General features: G+C 39.5%; 1 protein-coding gene across 23 annotated transcripts in view; it reads right to left on the bottom strand.

Moving 5' to 3' along the window:
- THRB (thyroid hormone receptor beta) overlaps positions 1–24,418 on the bottom strand; it is a 376,864-nt gene that overhangs the window by 160,078 nt on the left and 192,368 nt on the right. For 10 of the 23 annotated variants that reach the window (XM_054680443.1, XM_063806667.1, XM_016940578.4 and 7 more), the window contains one exon: positions 18,626–18,771. The exons of 11 other annotated variants lie outside the window; for them this stretch is intronic. The gene's annotated coding sequence lies outside the window, so the exon portion shown is untranslated. The remainder of the gene's footprint in view (positions 1–18,625; positions 18,772–24,418) is intronic. 2 more of the 23 variants (XM_054680442.2, XM_016940573.4) reach the window with 1 other exon arrangement.

Raw genomic sequence — 24,418 nt, forward strand, 5'->3', positions numbered from 1 at the left:
AGAAAGGCATATCACAACCCTCTATTTAAATTGCAACATTTGAGACAACAAGATTAAAAAAATTACTCTTCACATGGTATTGAAATTATCTTTCTACTTCTCTGTAACTGTTTCCAGATTTTTAACTTCTTGTGGGCAAGAACCTTGTCTCAAAATGCCTATAATTCCAGTAACCAGCACAGCACCCAACGTGGCAGCTGCTCAGAACTGCTCACTGATGAATATGCACCATTCATTCCTTACATTTATATTACATTTATTTATTTATTATTTATTTTTAGATACAGGGTCTCACTCTGGGTCCAGGCTGGAGTGCAGTGGTGCTATGTTAGCTCACTGCAGCCTTGAACTCCTGGGATCAAGTGATCCTTCCCCCTCAGCCTCCCAAGTAGTTAGGACTACCGGTGCATACTACCATGTCCAGCTAGTTTTTAAATGTTTCATAGAGATGGGGCCTCACTATATTGCCTAGGCTGGTCTTGAACTCACGGCTTCAAGTAATCCTCTTGTTTTGGCCTCCCAAAGTGCTGGAATTACAGGTATGAACCTCTATGACTGGCTTACATTTTAATTTTCAACTTTCAAAGAACATAATTTGATTGGTACTTCGATTCCATAAATGGAGAACTGGGACTATTTACAATAGAAAACTTGAACATGTTCACTTGCCTGAGAGAAAAATAAAAACATCTAATATTGAAAAACACCTGGAAAGTTCATGAGAGAGAAGTGAATCAGTGAAAGAAGCTATGGTTTTTGCAGTCATTCTCGGGCACTCTCTCCTCAAGCATTGCAATGAGTTCCTTTTTCTTTTTTTTTGAGACGGAGTCTTGTTCTGTCGCCCAGGCTGGAGGTGCAGTGGTGCAATCTCAGCTCACTGCAAGCTCCACCTCCCAGGTTCACGCCATTCTCCTGCCTCAGCCTCCCGAGTAGGTGGGACTACAGGCGCCCGCCACCATGCCTGGCTAATTTTTTTGTATTTTTTTTTTTTTTTTAGTAGAGACGGGGTTTCACTGTGTTAGCCAGGATGGTCTCTATCTCCTGACCTCGTGATCCACCTGCCTCGGCCTCCCAAAGTGCTGGGATTACAGGCGTGAGCCACCGTGCCCGGCCAAATGCAATGAGTTCTTGTTCTACTTTTAGATCACTTCAAAACTCTGTATTTCATCCTCACATTGCCTTGTAAGACAGTAATTATAACACTGAAAAATTCCTTTTTAAACCTTATTACTCTCCCTTACTTATCTCCTGGTAGGCTTCAAGTACGAGGAGTTCTTAATCTGTGATCCATGGACCATGGTCCCCAAAGGTCTAGGGATAAAGCTCTGCTTCAGTAGAATTAGTTTCCTTTGTTATGTATTTTATCTTACACATTTAAAAGAATTATTCTGTGAAAGGGTCCATAGACTTCACCAGATAGTTAATAGGGTCCAGCACACAAAAATGGTTACAAACACTTGGCTGCCTTAGCTCAAATATAATTATTTATTATCTTTCCCTCATAAGCTATAGAACCGGGGGAGGAGCCAAGATGGCCAAATAGGAACAGCTCTGGTCTACAGCTCCCAGTGTGAGCGACGCAGAAGATGGGTGATTTCTGCATTTCCATCTGAGCTTTGAAGAGAGCAGTGGTTCTCCCAGCACGCAGCTGGAGATCTGAGAATGGGCAGACTGCTTCCTCAAGTGGGTCCCTGACTCCTGACCCCCGAGCAGCCTAACTGGGAGGCACCCCCCAACAGGGACAGACTGACACCTCACACGGCCGGGTACTCCAACAGACCTGCAGCTGAGGGTCCTCTCTGTTAGAAGGAAAACTAACAAACAGAAAGGACATCCACACCAAAAACCCATCTGTACATCATCATCATCAAAGACCAAAAGTAGGTAAAACCACAAAGATGGGGAAAAAACAGAGCAGAAAAACTGGTAACTCTAAAAAGCAGAGCACCTCTCCTCCTCCAAAGGAATGCAGTTCCTCACCAGCAACAGAACAAAGCTGGACGGAGAATGACTTTGATGAGCTGAGAGAAGAAGGCTTCAGACGATCAAATTACGGGAGGACATTCAAACCAAAGGCAAATAAGTTGAAAACTTTGAAAAAAATTTAGAAGAATGTATAACTAGAATAACCAATACAGAGAAGTGCTTAAAGGAGCTGATGGAGCTGAAAACCAAGGCTCGAGAACTACGTGAAGAACGCAGAAGCCTCAGGAGCCGATGCGATCAACTGGAAGAAAGGGTATCAGCAATGGAAGATGAAATGAATGAAATGAAGCGAGAAGGGAAGTTTAGAGAAAAAAGAATAAAAAGAAATGAGCAAAGCCTCCAAGAAATATGGGACTATGTGAAAAGACCAAATCTACGTCTGATTGGTGCACCTGAAAGTGACGGGGAGAATGGAACCAAGTTGGAAAACACTCTGCAGGATATCATCCAGGAGAACTTCCCCAATCTAGCAAGGCAGGCCAACGTTCAGATTCAGGAAACACAGAGAATACCACAAAGATACTCCTCGAGAAGAGCAACACCAAGACACATAATTGTCAGATTCACCAAAGTTGAAATGAAGGAAAAAATGTTAAGGGCAGCCAGAGACAAAGGTCGGGTTACCCTCAAAGGGAAGCCCATCAGACTAACAGCAGATCTCTCGGCAGAAACTCTACAGGCCAGAAGAGAGTGGGGGCCAATATTCAACATTCTTAAAGAAAAGAATTTTCAACCCAGAATTTCATATCCAGCCAAACTAAGCTTCATAAGTGAAGGACAAATAAAATACTTTACAGACAAGCAAATGCTGAGAGATTTGGTCACCACCAGGCCTGCCCTACAAGAGCTCCTGAAGGAAGTGCTAAACATGGAAAGGAACAACTGGTACCAGCCGCTGCAAAATCATGCCAAAATGTAAAGACCATCGAGACTAGGAGGAAACCGCATCAACTAACGAGCAAAATAACCAGCTAACATCATAATGACAGGATCAAATTCACACATAACAATATTAACTTTAAATGTAAATGGACTAAATGCTCCAATTAAAAGACACAGACCGGCGAAATGGATAAAGAGTCAAGACCCATCAGTGTGCTGTATTCAGGAAACCCATCTCACGGGCAGAGACACACATAGGCTCAAAATAAAAGGATGCAGGAAGATCTACCAAGCAAATGGAAAACAAAAAAAGGCAGGGGTTGCAATCCTAGTCTCTGATAAAACAGACTTTAAACCAACAAAGATCAAAAGAGACAAAGAAGGCCATTACTTAATGGTAAAGGGATCAATTCAACAAGAAGAGCTAACTATCCTAAATATATATGCAGCCAATACAGGAGCACCCAGATTCATAAAGCAAGTCCTGAGTGACCTACAAAGAGAGTTAGACTCCCACACATTAATAATGGGAGACTTTAACACCCCACCGTCAACATTAGACAGATCAACGAGACAGAAAGTCAACAAGGACACCCAGGAATTGAACTCAGCTCTGCACCAAGCGGACCTAATAGACATCTACAGAACTCTCCACCCCAAATCAACAGAATATACATTTTTTTCAGCACCACACCACACCTATTCCAAAATTGACCACATACTTGGAAGTAAAGCTCTCCTCAGCAAATATAAAAGAACAGAAATTATAACAAACTATCTCTCAGACCACAGCGCAATCAAAGTAGAACTCAGGATTAAGAATCTCACTCAAAACCGCTCAACTACATGGAAACTGAACAACCTGCTCCTGAATGACTACTGGGTACATAACGAAATGAAGGCAGAAATAAAGATGTTCTTTGAAACCACTAAGAACAAAGACACAACATACCAGAATCTCTGGGACGCATTCAAAGCAGTGTGTAGAGGGAAATTTATAGCACTAAATGCCCACAAGAGAAAGCAGGAAAGATCCAAAATTGACACCCTAACATCACAATTAAAAGAACTAGAAAAGCAAGAGCAAACACTTTCAAAAGCTAGCAGAAGGCAAGAAATAACTAAAATCAGAGCAGAACTGAAGGAAATAGAGACACAAAAACCCTTCAAAAAATTAACGAATCCAGGAGCTGGTTTTTTGAAAGGATCAACAAAATTGATAGACCACTAGCAAGACTAATAAAGAAAAAAAGAGAGAACAATCAAATAGACGCAATAAAAAATGATAAAGGGGATATCACCACCGATCCCACAGAAATACAAACTACCATCAGAGAATACTACAAACACCTCTATGCAAATAAACTAGAAAATCTAGAAGAAATGGATAAATTCCTCGACACATACACCCTCCCAAGACTAAACCAGGAAGAAGTTGAATCTCTGAATAGACCAATAACAGGAGCTGAAATTGTGGCAATAATCAATACCTTACCAACGAAAGAGTCCAGGACCAGATGGATTCACAGCCGAATTCTACTAGAGGTACAAGGAGGAACTGGTACCATTCCTTCTGAAACTATTCCAATCAACAGAAAAAGAGGGAATCCTCCCTAACTCATTTTATGAGGCCAGCATCATCCTGATACCAAAGCCGGGCAGAGATGCAACCAAAAAAGAGAATTTTAGACCAATATCCTTGATGAACATTGATGCAAAAATCCTCAATAAAATACTGGCAAACCAAATCCAGCAGCACATCAAAAAGCTTATCCACCATGATCAACTGGGCTTCATCCCTGGGATGCAAGGCTGGTTCAATATATGCAAATCAATAAATGTAATCCAGCATATAAACAGAACCAAAGACAAAAACCACATGATTATCTCAATAGATGTAGAAAAGGCCTTTGACAAAATTCAACAACTCTTCATGCTAAAAACTCTCAATAAATTAGGTACTGATGGGACGTATCTTAAAATAATAAGAGCTATTTATGACAAACCCACAGCCAATATCATACTGAATGGGCAAAAACTGGAAGCATTCCCTTTGAAAACTGGCACAAGACAGGGATGCCCTCTCTCACCACTCCTATTCAACATAGTGTTGGAAGTTCTGGCCAGGGCAATTAGGCAGGAGAAGGAAATAAAGGGTATTCAATTAGGAAAAGAGGGAGTCAAATTGTCCCTGTTTGCAGACGACGTGATTGTATATCTAGAAAACCCCATTGTCTCAGCCCAAAATCTCCTTAAGCTGATAAGCAACTTCAGCAAAGTCTCAGGATACAAAATCAATGTACAAAAATCACAAGCATTCTTATACACCAATAACAGACAGAGAGCCAAATCATGAGTGAACTCCCATTCACAATTGCTACAAAGAGAATAAAATACCTAGGAATCCAACTTACAAGGGATGTGAAGGACCTCTTCAAGGAGAACTACAAACCACTGCTCAAGGAAATAAAAGAGGATACAAACAAATGGAAGAACATTCCATGCTCATGGGTACGAAGAATCAATATCGTGAAAATGGCCATACTGCCCAAGGTAATTTACAGATTCAATGCCATCCCCATCAAGCTACCAATGACTTTCCTCACAGAATTGGAAAAACTACTTTAAAGTTCATATGGAACCAAAAAAGAGCCCGCATCGCCAAGTCAATCCTGAGCCAAAAGAACAAAGCTGGAGGCATCACACTACCTGACTTCAAAGTATACTACAAGGCTACAGTAAGCAAAACAGCATGGTACTGGTACCAAAACAGAGATATACATCAACGGAACAGAACAGAGCCCTCAGAAATAACGCTGCATATCTACAACTATCTGATCTTTGACAAACCTGAGAAAAACAAGCAATGGGGAAAGGATTCCCTATTTAATAAATGGTGCTGGGAAAACTGGCTAGCCATATGTAGAAAGCTGAAACTGGATCCCTTCCTTACACCTTATAGAAAAATCAATTCAAGATGGATTAAAGACTTAAATGTTAGACCTAAAACCATAAAAACCCTAGAAGAAAACCTAGGCATTACCATTCAGGACTTAGGCATGGGGAAAGACTTCATGTCTAAAACACCAAAAGCAATGGCAACAAAAGCCAAAATTGACGAATGGGATCTGATTAAACTAAAGAGCTTCTGCACAGCAAAAGAAACTACCATCAGCATGAACAGGCAACCTACAAAATGGGAGAAAATTTTCGCAACCTACTCATCTGACAAAGGGTTAATATCCAGAATCTACAATGAACTCAAACAAATTTACAAGAAAAAAACAAACAACCCCATCAAAAAGTGGGCAGAGGACATGAACAGACACTTCTCAAAAGAAGACATTTATGCAGCCAAAAAACACATGAAAAAATGCTCACCATCACTGGCCATCAGAGAAATGCAAATCAAAACCACAATGAGATATCATCTCACACCAGTTAGAATGGCAATCATTAAAAAGTCAGGAAACAACAGGTGCTGGAGAGGATGTGGACAAATAGGAACACTTTTACACTGTTAGTGGGACTGTAAACTAGTTCAACCATTGTGGAAATCAGTGTGGCGATTCTTCAGGGATCTAGAACTAGACATACCATTTGACCCAGCCATCCCATTACTGGGTATATACCCAAAGGACTATAAATCATGCTGCTATAAAGACACATGCACACGTATGTTTATTGCGGCATTATTCACAATAGCAACGACTTGGAACCAAGCCAAATGTCCAACAATGATAGACTGGATTAAGAAAATGTGGCACATATACACCATGGAATACTATGCAGCCTTAAAAAATGATGAGTTCATGTCCTTTGTAGGGACATGGATGAAATTGGAAACCATCATTCTCAGTAAACTATCACAAGAACAAAAAACCAAACACCGCATATTCTCACTCATAGGTGGGAATTGAACTATGAGAACACATGGACACAGGAAGGGGAACATCACACTCTGGGGACTGTTGTGGGGTGGGGGGAGGGATAGCATTGGGAGATACACCTAATGCTAGAGGACGAGTTAGTGGGTGCAGCGCACCAGCATGGCACATGTATACATATGTAACTAACCTGCACATTGTGCACATGTACCCTAAAACTTAAAGTATAATTAAAAAAAAAAGCTATAGAACCAATTTCTGATGCCATATTAATCTTATTTTCTCCCAGGAAGACTGACCATTTAACCCTAACTACCTGGTAACTTCCTATGTCTCAAATTTAACTAAAATGCCCAAGAAAACAGTGCTTCTGCTATCATATAAAAAATTGCTAAATTATTACCTATTCTTAACCTAGAGTAAAAGTGATTTTGCATTACATTGATTATTAAGGTTAGAGTCTTTTTAGTGCTTTATAATGTTCACTTGGAGGGTTATGCCTTGTTATAGGCTAAATGTTTGTGTCTTCCTCTGCCCAAATCCACATGTTGAAGCACTAACCCCCAATGTGATGGTATTTGGAGGTAGGGCCTCTGGGCGGTAGTTGGGTTAGATTAGGTCTGAGGGTGGGACCTTCATGATGGGATTAGTGCCTTTATGTGAAGATGAAGATGGAGAGATTTTGCTCTTCATACATATGCAGCAAGGAAAGACCACGTGAAGGCATAAAGAGAAGACAACCATATGCAAACCAGGAAGTGGGCCCTTATCAGACAGTGAATCTGCTGATACCTTGACCTTGACACCCAAGCCTCAAGAACTGTGAGAAACAAATGTTTGGTGTATAAGCAACCTAATCTATGATATTTTGTTACAGCAGCCTGAACTATGACATACCTCTTCCCATTTAGAAGCCTGTATTGGCAAAACAGCTTCAACAATACCAACATGCTTTCATAAAACAATAACTTTCTAAGGAAAGCATTATATTTTTTGTACTCTTTTTAGCTTGGTTCAAGAAGATATTCATAGTTGGGAGGAAAGAAAGAAATCCCAGACATGCTCCATTTCTTCACCGTTCAACCCTGTCACCATCATTGGCTAAGAGGCAAGAGAAGAATTTTGTACACAAGAGACTTAATGCATATGGTTTAAGATTTCAGCCTCAACTGTTAGGTTCTTCTCCAAACATCTCAAAAATCTGCATTTGGACAAACAGCTAGATGGCTTGTAGATATAGCTGAAGAATGTTGATCCACTCTTAGGCTGAGGACACTCAATTCAAGCTCGACGCATTTCACTAGCAGCTTTGTTTATTCATGTTGAAACTCAGTTTCAAAGCCCAGTAACCATAGTATGACTAGATAAAATAGAAATTTTATGTCAAAGTTTTCTCATTGCAACATCTCCTTCTATGAAAACACCATTTTTAAAATACCTTTCTTTACCTTTATTTCTCTGAGGAGCAAGCATGCGGCAATGAGAAGGGCATGTGCTACATTTTCTCACCGTTAGCCTAGGCAGCATGGGGTTCCAAGAGGAACACGAGAGTGGGGCTTAAAATGACCCTTCTCACTTTTAAGTTAGATGTGCTCATGTAAAGTAAGAAGTTGAAGATCAAGTTAGACAGAAGTTGAAGTTGGGTAAATTCCAAGGAATAAAATTTAACATTCACAGATAGGTACTCAAGCAACCTTTTGAAGGCCCCAAAGCTTGTGGAAATCCAGGCTTTTGCAGAGTTTCAGAATATCTACCACCACTTGCAGACCCAATGCAGTGGGTTCTACATAGATATCTTACACACATTTCCTTTTCATATTCTTTCCTTTGCCACTGAATAACTCTGTTCATCCCCTACCCAGCGCCTTCAGCTTTACCCACTCTCCTTTAAGCAGATCTGAGACCTGCACATTTACCTTAAAAATCAGATTCCTAGGGCTACAAGGACTTAAAAGACTTCAATTTAGGTCTTGATTGATCAAAAACAGAAAAAGAACCTGCAGTTGGACTGTATGTTTGTCACAGTATTTTTATGTGCATTATTTTATTTAAACTTTCATTCATTTTATGAGCAATGTAGGCCAAGAGTGGCTTTCCCAGCCTAGAGAAGAAGAAAATCAGTTCTAGTGAAGCATAACTTGTATGAGGCCACTGTCCTTTAGTTTGTAAGTGAGATGAGAGTTGTTCTGGGATTCTGATATCCTGAAAAATGCTCTTCCAGCTCTTCCTGGTCAACTTGAAAGGGAGAGAAGAAAACTAATTCAACAGGAGCGTTGTCCCAGCTTTCTGCAATTCTAGAGAATGTTTGAGAATCTTTATTATGACAGCATTCTTTTGATGGCCTTTAAAATGTTTTTGGGATGATGTGGGGAGCAGGAAAGTTTGAAGGCAGAACCTGATGTTGCATTGTAGGAACACAATTCAAATGTAGGCTCCTGGACTGATTAGATCCAGTTCACTTTCTATTGTCAAATGATAAATTCCCACCCTACTTTGGCATGAACTTTAAAAGGAAACACCAGTAGCCAAAGGCCAAGAAGAGAAAGGAACAACATTTACTCATATAAATAGTGAACACTGCCAAGCACAGAATTTACTGTGCACTTGTCTTGGATTTTCTCCACATTATAGCTTCACAAAAGCTGTGGTTCCAAAGTTGCACTGAATAGGATTCTGATTTGGTACATTAACACATCATGATACCAGTAGCACCTGATACGTGACTTCCTCTAGGTTTTAAGAGCATCTTTTATTCTGTCCCAAATATAGAAGGCAAGTTTTCTACCAAGTGGCCGGAGCAGGACAAATTGTGACCCAAGGTAGTAAAAGGAAGGCTGGGTGAAGGCCAAGATGTGGATGAAGACAGCCAGTGGCTGGAAGCCCAGAGAAGTCTCAGTTCCTGGCCTTAACAAGAAATGAAGTATGATTGGCAGCTGCAGAGCCAGGCTTTCTAAACCAACATTGTGAGTTTTCCACCGTCTACATGTGAACTATTTACACATTCCATACTACCTAGAAAATAGGCTAACCTGTTGTTCTCAGCTGAGAGTTGTGCTTGGACACAAAGTTCTAGAACTAGGTTCTGCAGGATTCTGTCTACTTTCTGTGAGTATGTGACTGCTCTTTTTTTTTAACCCCTTGTTATTTTTTGGCTGAGGCTGTCCTCCATTAATAGATTTAATACCTGTTTATTTCCACTGCTATTAAAAAAAGTTTCTGAAGGCTGCCAAAGGATGTTTTTACCGTGTTCCCAGCAATGAATAGTCCTGTCTTTTTCTGCCGATATAAGCAAGCCTGTGATTGACTGCCAAGACTTAAAATTCCCGGGTTGAATCAAGTACACTAAAGCAGTGTTTTTCAAACTATGGGTCCCAACACATAAGTGGGTTGTGAAATCAATTTAGTGGGTAGCAAGCAGTGCCTTTTAAAAAATGAAATAAAGTAGACTGGAAAGCGTCAGTTCACTGCGTTTGTTAAGAGTTAGGATTGTTTTGTGAAACTTTTGTTTGATTTACAAACACACACCATTTGTATGCTTGGTCGTTAAGTAAAATGTATTTCTTACTGTGGGCTGTGGTCATCAATTGGAAAGCCACTGCACCAAAGCAATGCCAGAAACACTGAAAGAAGTGACTTGCTTAAGGAAATAAAGCCCTTCTGATTTCTGACTGTTGTCCAGAGTGCTGGCTAAGGAGAGGGAGGGGATGAGGAGCCTCATGAAAAATGGACAAGAGCCCAGTGTGGGGTTTCAAGCCAGAGCTTGCTGGCCAAATGGGAAGGCTGGCAAGTGGACAGACGAGGGCTTTATTACTGCTGCCTATTAGCTGCATGAATACTAAGGAATTTTTAAAGAAATGAAACACATAGGATTTAAAGCACCAACAAGATCTTTAGGTAGACAACTTCACTATGAGAAAGATGTTTCATAAACTGTATCACAAATTTCTAAATGTTTAGTAAAGACAAACACAAGTTCAAGTGTGCTTGGATGCATATTCTTTTAGGTTAAAACATAAAAAAAAAGCCTACATTCAGTCATTTTAACCTACAAAAATGGCAATTTTATATAGTTTTCCCTTCAAAGAGATTGCATTCCATTTTTTTTTCTTCAGGTAAACAGCAAGTGCATCAGTGCCTACTCATCCACTTACCCATCTACCTATCTATCCCTCTATCAGTCTTTTCTTTTTTTGGAGTTGAGGACGGAGGGACCAAGAACTAAAACGCAAGTTGCCTTTCAGAAATGATGTTAAAATTAAAATACCACTTGGCTTTTTATTATAGCAGCTACTCAAAGGAAACCTAATTATTTTGAGGAGTCTGTTTCTTGGTTAGTGGATATTAATTGCAGCCTAGGCTAAAATATCGAAAAGGCTGTCACATTTTTTCTTTCATGAAATCTCTCTAACATATTTTTAAATACCTTGAGACTGAAGTCAATCTCCCTACTTACTGACATGACTAAAAATTCATTATATCTATATCTATACCTCAGAGTATTGGGATGTTCCCTATCATGGTGACAAACCTAAAATCTCTTCACCTTTACTTATAGATTCCCCCATCCCCAGCAAAGGCCTCCAGTGTCTTTCATTAAAAACCTCCTTACTTTTAAAGTCAATGCCTAGCTCCTCTCTTCTGATTTTTAACTGTGGCAGACAACATTTACTTTTCTGGGCATTATTTCCTATAGAAAAGAAATGAATTAGGTTGTGCTTTCCCTGTTTCCTCAGCCACCCAGAGACATGTCTGCAAGGCAATAAAGTTTTCCATAGTGTCTGAGCTGCAAAAAATGAGCCAAGAAAAACCTCAAAACACTAGCAGAAAGAAAAATCTTTGGTGCTTAGTTACGTTTCTTTTGAGATATGAAGGGGTGGGGTTGGGGGGATAAATCTTTCAGGAAGTTTACTGGGTTACTTTAATTAAATGCAAGGCCCGTGTCTCTCTTGGGCCATACATTTGGAGTGTCTGCCTGCCATGTTCTGCAAACAACTGAGAGGCACCAGGCCGAGACCCTCTTTGGGCCCATCTGAAATGTCTGAATTAACACGGGAGACATCTTATAAACAAAATGTTCTCTCCAGTGAGCATCATATCCTGGGCATGTTCACTGTAAACTTCAAAAACTATACTCAGCATTTTGAAACAAAATGACTATGAATCAAAGTTCCTCCCTAGTTATATTCAAAGGACTTTGGTCATTAAAGTTTTGATTTTCTGACAACTCAATTCAGTTTCTCCTCCAAGAGACACGATGCACAATCAAGTGGTTAAAATACCTTAATTAATTAGATATTAGGGGAAGAAATGTATTTTTCTGACAAGAAGCCTGATTTTTCTAGCAATTGTTGATCCTGGGATGGCATTAAAATCAGTCACAGCAGCAGAATTGCATAGTAATGACTAACCTTGAAACCTTTTTCTTGGAGACCCCAAAGCAGTCGTCTAGCCCTAGAAGCTAATATTTTTCTATGCTCTGCCAGGCATGAAATAAAATACCTTAAAATAATTCTTGGAATTTTCTTGACTAACTTGACTGTAGGGAGGTGGCATCTGTTACTCAAGTAAGATGTCCTGTTCTCATGAATTTCCGTACCAAAGAGGAATGGTTCAGGCAGATCAACAGAGCCCAGGCTTTGGGACTACAGAGGACTGTGCTTAATTAAGCAAAAAACACTAATTGATCCCCTCCAACTGCCCTCCCATTTTCCTTAATGTACCTTTCCACACCTTACCACCTGAGAGCGTTACCCAAAAGAGAGATCCACAAAATAGGTTCCTGTTACAGCCTTCCTCTCACAATAGGAGATTAGAAGCCAAGTTGTACTTGAAATCTGTAATTTGGATTTAGTAAACTAAATTCCTATGATGCAGCAGTTTAAAGACTTTAGAAGAAAGACACAGAAAATGGGAGGCCTTTTGAATATTGAGTTCTGCCACTTCCTTTTATTAGCAAATGACACAGGGCTCTGCCTAGACATATTTAAATATAAAGTGCAAACTCCTCTTTGCTTTCAAAGCTTCATCAGTGTTTCTGTGCGCACATGAGTTATTGTCCATTGTCCCTTGGCATCTGTGGAGGATTGGTTCTAGGACCCCCCTTGGACACCAGAGATGCTCAAGTCCCTTATACAAAAGGGTGTAATATTTTCATAAAACCTACAGACATTCTCCCATATGCTTTAAATAATCTCTAGATTACTTATGATACATAATGCAATGTAAATGCTATGTAAAGAGTTGTTATACTGTATTGTTTAGCAAATAACAATAAGAAAAAAGGTTTATACATGTTTAGTATGGATGCATTTTTTTTCCAAATATTTTCAATCCATAGTTGGTTGAATCCATGGATGCAGAATCCATGGATATGGAGGGCTGACTCTACATTTCTTGCAAAATAAAACTGGGGCTCTTTTGCACATTGTCAACAAGACTGCAAATTAGTCCAACATTTTGGCAATATCTGACAAAATTCCAAATGTACATGCCTTTTGACACTGTGATTCTACATCTTGGAATTTATCCTGCAGACATAGTCATTTATGTAAATATATATGTATATATATATGTTCATTGTAGGTTTTATGAAATTGCAACATTCTGGAAATAACTTAAATGTCCATTAACAGAAGACTCAGTAAATAAATTTTGGTACATCTAATCATTCAATGGACTAATATGTGGCTGTTGAGAAAAAAGAGTAACATAAAGTGAAAGTTATATAGAGAGGTATGAAAAGGTGCCAAATTTTATTATTTAAGGAAAAAATTTAATCTGTGTTACATACAATGTGTGTGCACATGTTTGTACTATGTCTGCAATATTTCTGGTAAGGTATACAAGAAAATGAAAAAATGCAACTAGTGGTCACCTACAGGGAATAGGGCTGGAAGATAGGGAGGGGGCCTTCTACATTTCATTTTATATCCTTCTGAACTGCTCAATGTTATTACTACTTTTACCATAAACATGGATTGCTTTTACTAAAATGCTTTTTTAAGTGCTCCAGGGCCATAGTAGCTGTAAAAATTAAGTCTTTCAGTCCCCAGAAGCATCAGGGACACATCCAATTCTAATATTTATATTTTTAGATGGTGGCGAGGCTCTGAACTGAGATGTAGGTGCTGACCCCAAAGTGTGTTGTGCTGGTGCCCTCCTCTAAGCTTCCTGTCCTCTCCACTGTGTGCATCACCTTGTTTCAAGCCCTTCTCCCTGGCTCGACGTTAAGCTTCCTGCTGGGGGTCAGGAACCATCTTGTCCTCATTAATGACTCCTTGGTTCTCAGCACTGTGCCTGGCAAATAGTGGACTCTCAATAAATCTTGTCGAGTAAAGAAGTCAGTGGTCTCATTTCAACTACAGTTCTAACAGGATAATTAAATGTTAGAGTTAAGAAAATCAATAACAATAATAGAATGCTATAACCAAGGGATTTTAGCTGCATGTTTGGACCAGATCCCTCGGCTCCTGGGCCCTCTCACTGATCTATGGCAAGGGAATCTTGGACTATACAAAACATTGGGGTCCCATAAACTACACTGAGGCATTTCAATGAAAAAAAAACAGAACTTTGGCTAAAGTTAAAAAAGTTTAATTTATTTAAAATTTAGTCAATTTTATCAATTTTCTAAAAATAGCATTTGATAGAATTTCTCAGCTGCAAAGTTTTTGTTTGTTTGTTGCTCATAATTTCTTGCACCTGCTACCACTCACTGGTCTGTCCCAGAATCAAGTATAAAATATAAGCTGGTTTTACCCAAAATTAGGCATGTTACTTTTAAAAGTTCCTGGCCATCATCATTTTGGGGTGGTCTGAAAGGGTATCACGACTTCTACAAGCTCTGATACCTGAATGAATTTGAGAATGTTGAGACGTGTTGATCATTAAGCTATTGAGTTTTCCCTAGAATGTGGAGTCACCCATCCCAGTATCATTCAATCATACTGCAGAGTTCTCCCTTCCTAGGCTGTGCCCCTAGCAAGAGAAAGAAATGAAAATCATAGAGAAAGGAATGAAAATCAACTAGAAATGCCTTTCCCCTTCTTACTAAGAAAACTCTAGCTCATTATGGTAATCTGTCATTTTATTTAAAATTATATACTATGTCAAACATGCAAAAAAGAAAAGAAGACAATATTGCAAAATCCAAGGACATGCTAGCTCAATTAATCAAATTGTATCATTTTGCCATAATGCTGAATTTAGTGTTTATCTGTCCCATGAACATTTTTATTCTGTTACAAAGGTACAGTAATCTATTCTTTTACCAACTAAAACTTTCAATAAAATGAGGCCAGATGAATTCAGTTCATTCAAATGGAATTTGGGTATAGGGTATAATTTCCTGAGCCTGGCCTGATTACATTCCCAAAGGCCATCTAGGGTAGGGAGGCTTAACTAAAATAGGCTGTGTCCAGGTTGTGATCAGTGCAGCAAAGCAGATGCCACTGTGGCGGCTGCAGCATCAAGTTTAGTTTAGACTCGCGGTTAATTACCCACCCTATTCAGACTCTTTCTTACCATCCATCTTCTTTTCCTTCAGAGTCTGAAAATGCCTGGTACTTGGATTTCCAGTGTGGTAGATTGTTTCCACAAATGGCTGCAATAATCACTGCCACCCTGCATGTCTCTGGCAATGTGACTTTGCCATTCCTTTCATCAAGAGAAGTGGACTCCTGAATTGAGCTGACCCTGCGGCTTGCTTTGATCAACAGAGTGCATAACTGACACTGTGTGGCTTGAGACTATGTTTTAAGAGGTTTTGTAGTTTCCACTTTTATACTCTTTTGGAAACCAGCTACCATGTAAGCAGTCAGACCATCCTGAGGCAGCCATGCTGTGAGGAAGCCCAAGCTAGCTACACGGAGAGACCACGTGAAGAAAGTTAGATGCCTGGCCAACCCCCAGGACATCCTGGATGTTGTAGCTCCAGCAGATGCCATGTGAAGCAGAAATACCACATTGCTGAGCCCAGCCCAGACTGAAGAATCATGAGAGGTAAAAAATAGTTGTTTAAAGCCACTAAGTTTTAGAGTGATTTGTTACACATTATTGAGTAACTGACTCACCCAACCTCCCTTAATGCTAAGGTATGAGCCCATGACCCAATTCTGGGCAATTAGATGTAAGAGGCAGTTTGCTAGAGGTAGTATGAGGAGGGTTTCTGGAAGAGATATTTTCCTTCCTGTAATGAAGACACATGTGACAAGACACTGCTTCTCTTTTGGTCTTTGGATGTGGCTGTGTGAACATATGCTGCCTAGAGAGGTGACTCTGAGGGGACAGCCTGGGAACAAAAGGCAACACAGAGACAATGGTAGGGCAACAAGATGGAGGGCACCTTGATGACCTGTCATGCCACCCTATTAACTAAATTAAACCAACTACCTTGGAGTTCCTGCTTTGTGAAGGAACTCCATTAAGTCATTTTGGGTCTGGAATTCTGTATTTCAAGTCAAATGACACAAATCTTATTTGTTTGACTCTAGGGACTAGCAAGGAAACTTTCCCTTAATGCTAGCAGTGTGCTGCTTTCTAATAATACACTGGCTCTCAGCACAATCATCCAAGGTGCTAAAACAAACAGGATAGAGATGTCTTCACTGAAATGTAAGAAATCACCTGTGAATTCAATAAAATCCATGTTAGCTTTCTGAAATACTATGTCCAAAAACGTCCCTGTAACTATGATACCAACTCAAATTCCTCACACAATTATATTTTAAATGCTGTCCTAGGTCTGAAAACTCACCACCTGGAAACCAGATTTAAATATATAACGGGGGCTGATATTCTTTATAGGAGGTCAAACATAGGCACAGCATTGTATTATTGAAACTAGCTCAAGATAGAAATATGAAAAAACATTTCACAACATTTGGAAAAGCCAAGTAATTAATATCTAAAGATGCTAAGTGATAGCCCTAACCACATGCATGTATACTTCGAAGATGCAAGAAGGTACATTTTTCTTTGGGGACTATTTTACTCACAATAATACAGTATACGATTACTAGGGCAGGCATTTAAATAGGCACAAATGTGTGCATCTGAGGTTATTGATTAGTATGCAACTGCTTCACCTGACATTAAATTGAGTGATTGAATGGTACTTTTTACTGTGACATAACTTAGTGTTTTGACTTAAGTACAAAGACAAGTTTTTGTTCAGAAGTTAAGTTTTCCACTTAAGACAATTATTGTGCCAGGATTTTTTTGCTTGCAAATTTTATTTCAGTAAGTTTGCCTGTATAACACTACTTAATGGCTACTCTGCACTTCTGAATTCAATTGAAACTTGTTAGCCCTCTTCATTTTCTTTGGCTTAGGAAAACCCTGTATCACAGAGTGTTAATGAGGCCAGCTTGGGGTTCCTGAGGCTTGGGTCTCAGGTCTAGGCCAACTATGAATCCTTGGGTCAGTCACTGAACTTCTCCAGCTGTCAGGTTCCCTATCTATAAAGCGATGGAATTTATCAAGCCCTGTCCAATAGAACTTTCTGTGATAATGTCAATGCTCTACATCTGCACTTTCCAATATGGGAGCCATTAGCCCTGTGTGGCTACCAACCATTTAATTTTATTTAATTTTATTAATTTACATTTAACCACCTTTGGCTAGTGGCTGCAGTAATGGACAGCACAGATAGGTGATCTAGGTCCTTCTGATCTAAAGATTATTTGCTCCTCCTACCCCAAATTTCCACTTAGTTTTCTCTTTCCTACATTTGCCTCTGTAACAACTCTCCAGTCTTTTTATTTTACTTAGAATTAAAGGTCAGATATGCCTTTATTGCCATTCCAGCCTAGAGTCAAGAGCTTAGAATTAACTATAAGCATTAACCCACTTCTTGAAATGGAGAAAAGGACCAGCTCTTAGAGGCTCTTTGATCTTCCATTAGAGCTCAGTTGGAGAGTCAAGAGTTATTTGGATGGAATAAGATCTGACATTTATTGAGTCAAAAGGCAGCGTTGATGTGGCTTCCTATTTTAGGATAATGTCAGCTTCGGTTAGAAGCTTTACTTCCCAAAGCTCCTGCTAATAAATATGGCCACATTGTTAGGATGGGCAATTCTTTTGCAAACACCGTCTACTGCAATTACGTGGTGTGACCCCTACTATGTGCCAAGGCACAGGACTGAGTTCAGAGGCTGAGAATATGAGTAAGTTTCCCTCCAGTAATAAAAGCCTAGGTCTAACAGAAGAGCCTGACCAGAAGATAAATATTTATAACACACTGTGACACATCCTACGACCAGTACATGAACAAAAGTGCTGTAAGAGTACAGAGAACAGAGCAAGCCCTGTCCTCCTTTCTGGTGAGCCGGGAGAGCATAAAGGAGGTATCCTGTGGAGGGTGATCAGGAGTTAACTCCAGCACCAAGGAGGGGGAGGATGTTCCTGGCAGAGGAGCATGGCTCCTTAAGGGATGTCAGTTAAATAGGGCTATCCACACACTTTAGGTTTGAGTTTCAGGGAACTCAGCAAGAACTGAGTACTGATTTTGTGACTTCCTGCCGAAGAGCCCTTTAGCAAGGTGATTTCTCAAATAGGTAAAATGATTCAAACTTTGGGTTCTGAATCTTTGTTGATTTCAAGGAGCAACTTTCACTTCCTTGATAAACAATGAGTGGCCCTAGTACTTCTAACCCCATTTAACTCTACCCGTATAGTATGAGAAATCACAAGGCATATCTGAGGGAAGACATCTTTTGAAGGCACTGAATGCCAGGTAGTATCCATGGGTTAAAAAGGAGACAATGAATTAATAAGAAGTGTAAGTGATGAGTGAGTAATAGGAAGCATAAATTTTTCCGTCAAAACAACCATTTCTTATCACCACACAGACTGAATCTTGGAATACATACCTTACTTCCAACAGTCTAATGCTAACCTCTTTGAATAACAGGCGTTCAGTCTTCAAGACGTTTGTTTTTCTGCATTTCCTCTTCCTACAGTGAAGTCACTGGGGGCAGATGAAATATAAAATGCTGGAGTTTGCCTCTCTGGCGAGCTGCAGAAAGGAATTTCTGCATTATTGTGATCATCTATTTCACTGTAGCACTTAGTTGCTTATACAAAGCAGTTCTCCTGTCCCTTGCCCCTGCCATTTAGAAATTTACAGGCTAAAAAGATGGTGATGACCCAGACCAGTTATGAAGGCCCTATAAACAAATGCATACTCATTACAGAAACATATAGTAAGCACTTGCCTTACGTGGCATCCACAGGCCAGGGAAATGGTGGGATGCTGGCGGCTTCGTCTTGAGGCAGTTAAATGATGTGAGGTTCCCTCACTGTTCTCGCCTGCTGTTAAGTAGCTACAACAGACTTCCAAACTCCTTCCCTCTGTTTTAGAGAGCTGTTCTACACTTGATGCTGCACATTATAATCACCTGGGAGCTTTAAAAAACCTGGATGCTCGGGTCACACATCCCAGACCAATTAAATCAGAAGCTGTGGGTTTGGACCCAGCCCATAATGCATTTTAAATGCCTCAGGTGATTCCAACTTGTAGCATGTGTAAGGGCCCGTGCTTTAGACTTCAGAGCAGTGGCTCCTAACTTTTAAATTTAAAAAATACACATTTCTAGGCCCCACCCCAGATCTACTCAATCACCATCTCTGGGGGGCAGATTTTCATGTTACTTTCTAAGAAACTCTTAGGTCAGTTTGATTCCAGCCCTTAGTTGAAAACCTTGTTCTAAAGCATTGAATTTCTATTTCTTCTTTAATGTTGTGCATATGAAATGTGAGAAAATTAAAATAGGTCCGTTAAAGACTACATAGAGGATATTTATTTATTTATTTATTTTGGTTTCAACTTTTTATTAAAGTGTCACATACTTAAAAATAGACACATGCAGAGATTGAAAGTGAGTGCCTTGATGAAGGATCACAAATTGTGTCACTGGCACCCAGATCAAAAACCTGAAGCTTACCAGTCCCCTACAATCCTTCCCTTCTAGGTACTATCCACGCCCCACGGGAACCACAAACCTGATTCTAACATTTCTCCCACCTGAAGTTTTATTTGTTCCAATTCGGTACAATTGCAGTAAAGTTGACTTAATTTCATGCAAATAACTATTCAGATATAATTAAGAGACCAATAGTATTTTGAGGACAAATGGCCTAACACATCTTGTATTGCATTTGTTTATGATTATTTTAAACAAGGAAGAAGAAAACGAGGCCAGGAAGAAATACCGTCTCTGATTTTCATAGATTGTTAGTTACTGGGTACAATTTTCAAATACTTTTTACCCTAAGCCTTGTAACAACTCTGTACAGATAAGAATTATCGTCATCTCTACTTAACAGATGGAAAAATAGAGCCTTAGGGAGGAAGTGAATTGCCAAGATTTGGCCTCATGTTCCTCTTACATGGAAGGCCTTTCCCTCCATTGCTGCATGCACACCGTCTCTCACCTTTGTAACCAATTGAGGCTTTAGCCTCCTGTAAGAAATCAGCATGAAAAAGGGTCTCTAGACATGATTATGGATTGTGACTCATTTGATTGTTTTTTAAAAATTCATTCCAAAATACTTTATGAACTATAGTTCTCAAATCACATAGATAACTTTTTTAAGTTAATATTTTTTTTCTGCTTAGAAAAGTAATTCAGGCCGGGCGCGGTGGCTCATGCCTGTAATCCCAGCACTTTGGGAGGCCGAGGCGGGCGGATCACGAGGTCAGGAGATCGAGACCATCCTGGCTAACACAGTGAAACCCCGTCTCTACTAAAAATACAAAAAAATTAGCTGGGCGTGGTGGCAGGCGCCTGTAGTCCCAGCTACTCGGGAGGCTGAGGCAGGAGAATGGTGTGAACCTGGGAGGCTGATCTTGCAGTGAGCTGAGATAGTGCCACTGCACTCCAGCCTGGGTGACCGAGTCTCATAAAAAAAAAAAAAAAAAAAAAAAAGAAAAGTAATTCAGGTTCACTGTAGAATAAAATAAAAATGTAGAGGAAACTAAGAATCATGCATTATAACTAAGAATTCTTTAAAAATAAGAAAGACCTTAAAGAGCCTGGGCTGTGTAGTTCTCCAGCCTTGCCTGGGGGAAGGAGAATGAGTAACTTGATCTTTGGATGCTTTTCAAGAAATTTAATGTGAATAACTTATTTGTAAGTGTCCTGTAGTTGGTACAGACCTGATGCTGTATCCTATACAATATGCACAAAATTTGAAAAGATCAAGAACTCTATCTGATCTCTGTTTTTCACAGATTACCAAGTGTAACTGCATTTCCCCCACAATTTTTTAAAACAGTTTCTGTGGTCATAAAAACTTTCTTTTTTTTTTCCTATTTTTTAACAGAATTGGCTGAAATTGTGGTATTTAGAAATTTATCATCAGTACATCTGAATTCTTAACAGAAATTCCAGGAAGCCTTGAGGTTTCTGGGGAAGTATGCTTTTTTTTTTTTTTTTTAGCAAACATACCAGAGTTTATACCTTTAAATGCATGTGGTTTTCTCTGGAGGAGGAAGCAGTGTACTTTTTCAGTGTGTTCCTATTGCTGAAAATACTCCAGGGGAATTACAGGAAAGAGGAGCAGGACAGCTTTGAGTTGCACATCCCAACACTGACTCTCAATTCCTAGACTAAATGGCATAAAATTTTTCTCACTTACTCAGCAATGACTCTTCAAAAGCCACCGATTACATCTCTAGATCTGTCCAGTCAACACAAAACAATATTTTCCCTATGCCTGAGGGAGGGCAGAACACTTTGCTACTCCTGGAATTTAGCATATACTCACAGGCAGTGCCACCTCCTCACCTGAGGCTGAGCAACCAGAGACCCAGGGTGGCTGGTTACACGTGACTTTGCTCAGTTACACCAGGAATTAAGGACAAAGTTGATACACTATTCCAGGTGTTGCGACTCAAAAGAAAGGAATTTTTTTCACTTAAACCCTCAAACATGGATTCTTGCATGATCTACCAACCACTCTGGCCATGATAAAACCTAATACTCATCCATCCATGTAGTTCTCGAATCTCTATGTATACAGTATATAATATCCATGATACAGGTGCACCACATTTATTTCCCAACTATTCCCCAATTTCTGGGCATTCGCTTGGTTTCCAGATTCTTCTTTCCCTCCCTACAACAATGATGCAATAAAATTCCTGTACACAGAATCTTGCATATCAATGCTTTTATTTTTATGGGCTAGCTTCCAAAAGCTGGGTCATATATGATATCTCTCTGTGTTTTTTATTAATAGAGTTTGCCAGATTGCTTTTCAAAAGTTCAAAGACCACAGGAATGTATTAGACTCCCCCCATCTCTTCATCTAACTGCAGTGGTGGATATTATCGCTCCTTTGAAATATTTGCTAATTATTTTTTAAATTTGTAATACATATATTTGGTAGATTTGTATTTGGAATATATTACAAGCTTGTATATGTCAATGAAAAAAGTTAAAATTTTACTAATTTGATGGGAGGGGTATTTCATTGTAGTGACTGAATGGTAGACCCCCAAAAGATATGTCCATGTGGTAATCCCCCAAAACTATGAATATGACCTAATTTGGAAAGGGAGTCTTTGCAGATATAATTAAGGATCTCTACATGAAATTATCCTGGCTTATCTGGCTGGCCCTAAATTGAATGACAAGTGTCCTTATAAGAGACACACAGAGGGGAGACACAGGGAGAAGCGGTGAGGGCCATGTAAAGATGGAGGCAGAGACTGGAATTACACATTCATAAATCAAGGAACACCAGGAGCCACCAGACTCTGGAAGAGATAGGGAGGGATTCACTCCCAGAGCCTTCAGAGGGAGTGTGGCCCTCTCAACACCTTGATTTCAAACTTCTTCTCCCCAGAACTGTGAGCATATATTCCTGTTGTTTTAAACCACCAAGCTCATGTAATTTGTTACTGCAGCCCTAGGAAACTAAATATACTCATTGTTACCATAAACTTTTGTGTTTGTCTGAAAACTTCTGAGGTTGAGCGTATTTTCATGTGGTTTTAATGATCATTTGAATGTGCTTTTCTGTGAGTTAACTACTCATATCTTTTCCCCATTTTCCCTACTGATTCTTATGAATGCTGTGGCAAAGCAGACATTAACACTTTGCCACATGTTGTAAGACACCTATCTAGACTGTATTTTTTAGTTTGTTTATGATATGTTTGGTCATGCAATTAAAAAAATTACATGGTACAGTATGCTTATCTTTTTATCTATCCCTTATTAATTAGCTCTGTATTGATTATAAACATTTCCCTGACACTTGGGGTATAAAATTATTCTCCCAAATTTTCTTCTCTAAAATGTTTGTGGTGGGCACAAAGATGGTTCCCCAAAAAGTCCATGACTTTATTGCCAGATCCTGTGAAAATGCTATCTTACATGGCAAAAGGGACTTTGCAGATGTGATTAAGGGTACAGATTTTGAGATGGGGATATTATTCTGGATTATCCAGGTAGGCCCAATCTAGTCACCCGAATCCTTGAGCGGCAGATGTCACTATGGAAGAAGGGTTGGAGAGATGCAACATTGTTGACTTTGAAGATGGAGGAAGGAAGCCAAGGAGTATGGCTGACCTCTGAGAATGGCAAGAAAGTTGATTCTCCCTCAGAGGCTCCAGGCTGAAACCTAAGCCCTGTGAAGCCTGTATCAGACTTTTTCCCTACAGACTGCAAGGCCATAACTTGGTGTTGGCTAAGCCGCTAGGTTGGTGATAATTTGTTATGGCAGCAATAGCAAATCAATACATGTTTGCTGCTTAATTTAAATTAATGTGTACCATTATCCACCTATCATTTACTTTTGAATGTATTAGCAAGTAGGGCAACAACCGTTCTAGATGTACCCTCCATTCTGTTGTACTGATCAATTTGTTTACTCCTTTGCCAATATCCAGTTGTTTTGATATAGTCACTTCTACACGTTCAAGTACCTGGTAAAAGACAAGTTAGCCTCCTCTCTTCTTGTTTTGTTTTTTAAATAGTTTCCCTGGGTTTTTATAGATTTTGTTTTATGTCCTCTAAATAATCATTTCTTGTTGTATCTTATTAAGTCTTTTAAAATTTATGTTGTTATGGTGAAAATTCCATCTCCATTTGTAATTGATAATTCTTGTAAATAAAGTATACCACATACAACCATGTCTCAAGGCCTTTGAACTTGCTGTTCACTCTTCCTGAACTGGAATGTGCTTGTCGCAGTTGTCTGCACAGCAGAATTTGTCACAAACCTCAAGTTTCTGCTCAAATGCCAACTTATTGTAAGTGAAGCCCTCCCTAATCACCTCATAGAAAACAACACACCACTGCCTGCCATCCAGTCCATCGGCTAAGCATTTACTATACTTCTTCTCTGGCTTTGTATTTTTCCCCATAGCACTTGCCACCATCTGGCTTACCTACTCATTTATTTTCCATTACCCCCAACTAATATATAAGCCCTATGCAGAAAATGATTTTTTTCTTTTGTTCACTACTGTATCTCTAGGGACCAGATGAATGCTTATTATTCAGTGAGTGTTTAATAAATATTTGTTGAATGAATGGCTATAAAGAAGACTTACTGATTTTTCTACTTGTATTTTTTAGTCCAACAGCCTTGTCAAATATTCTTACTGATTGTTGCACTCCAGTTTTTTACTGGAGTCCTTCCACTCTTAC

Source organism: Pan troglodytes, chromosome 2 (assembly GCF_028858775.2).
Source record: "Pan troglodytes isolate AG18354 chromosome 2, NHGRI_mPanTro3-v2.0_pri, whole genome shotgun sequence".
Classification (NCBI taxonomy): domain Eukaryota; kingdom Metazoa; phylum Chordata; class Mammalia; order Primates; family Hominidae; genus Pan; species Pan troglodytes.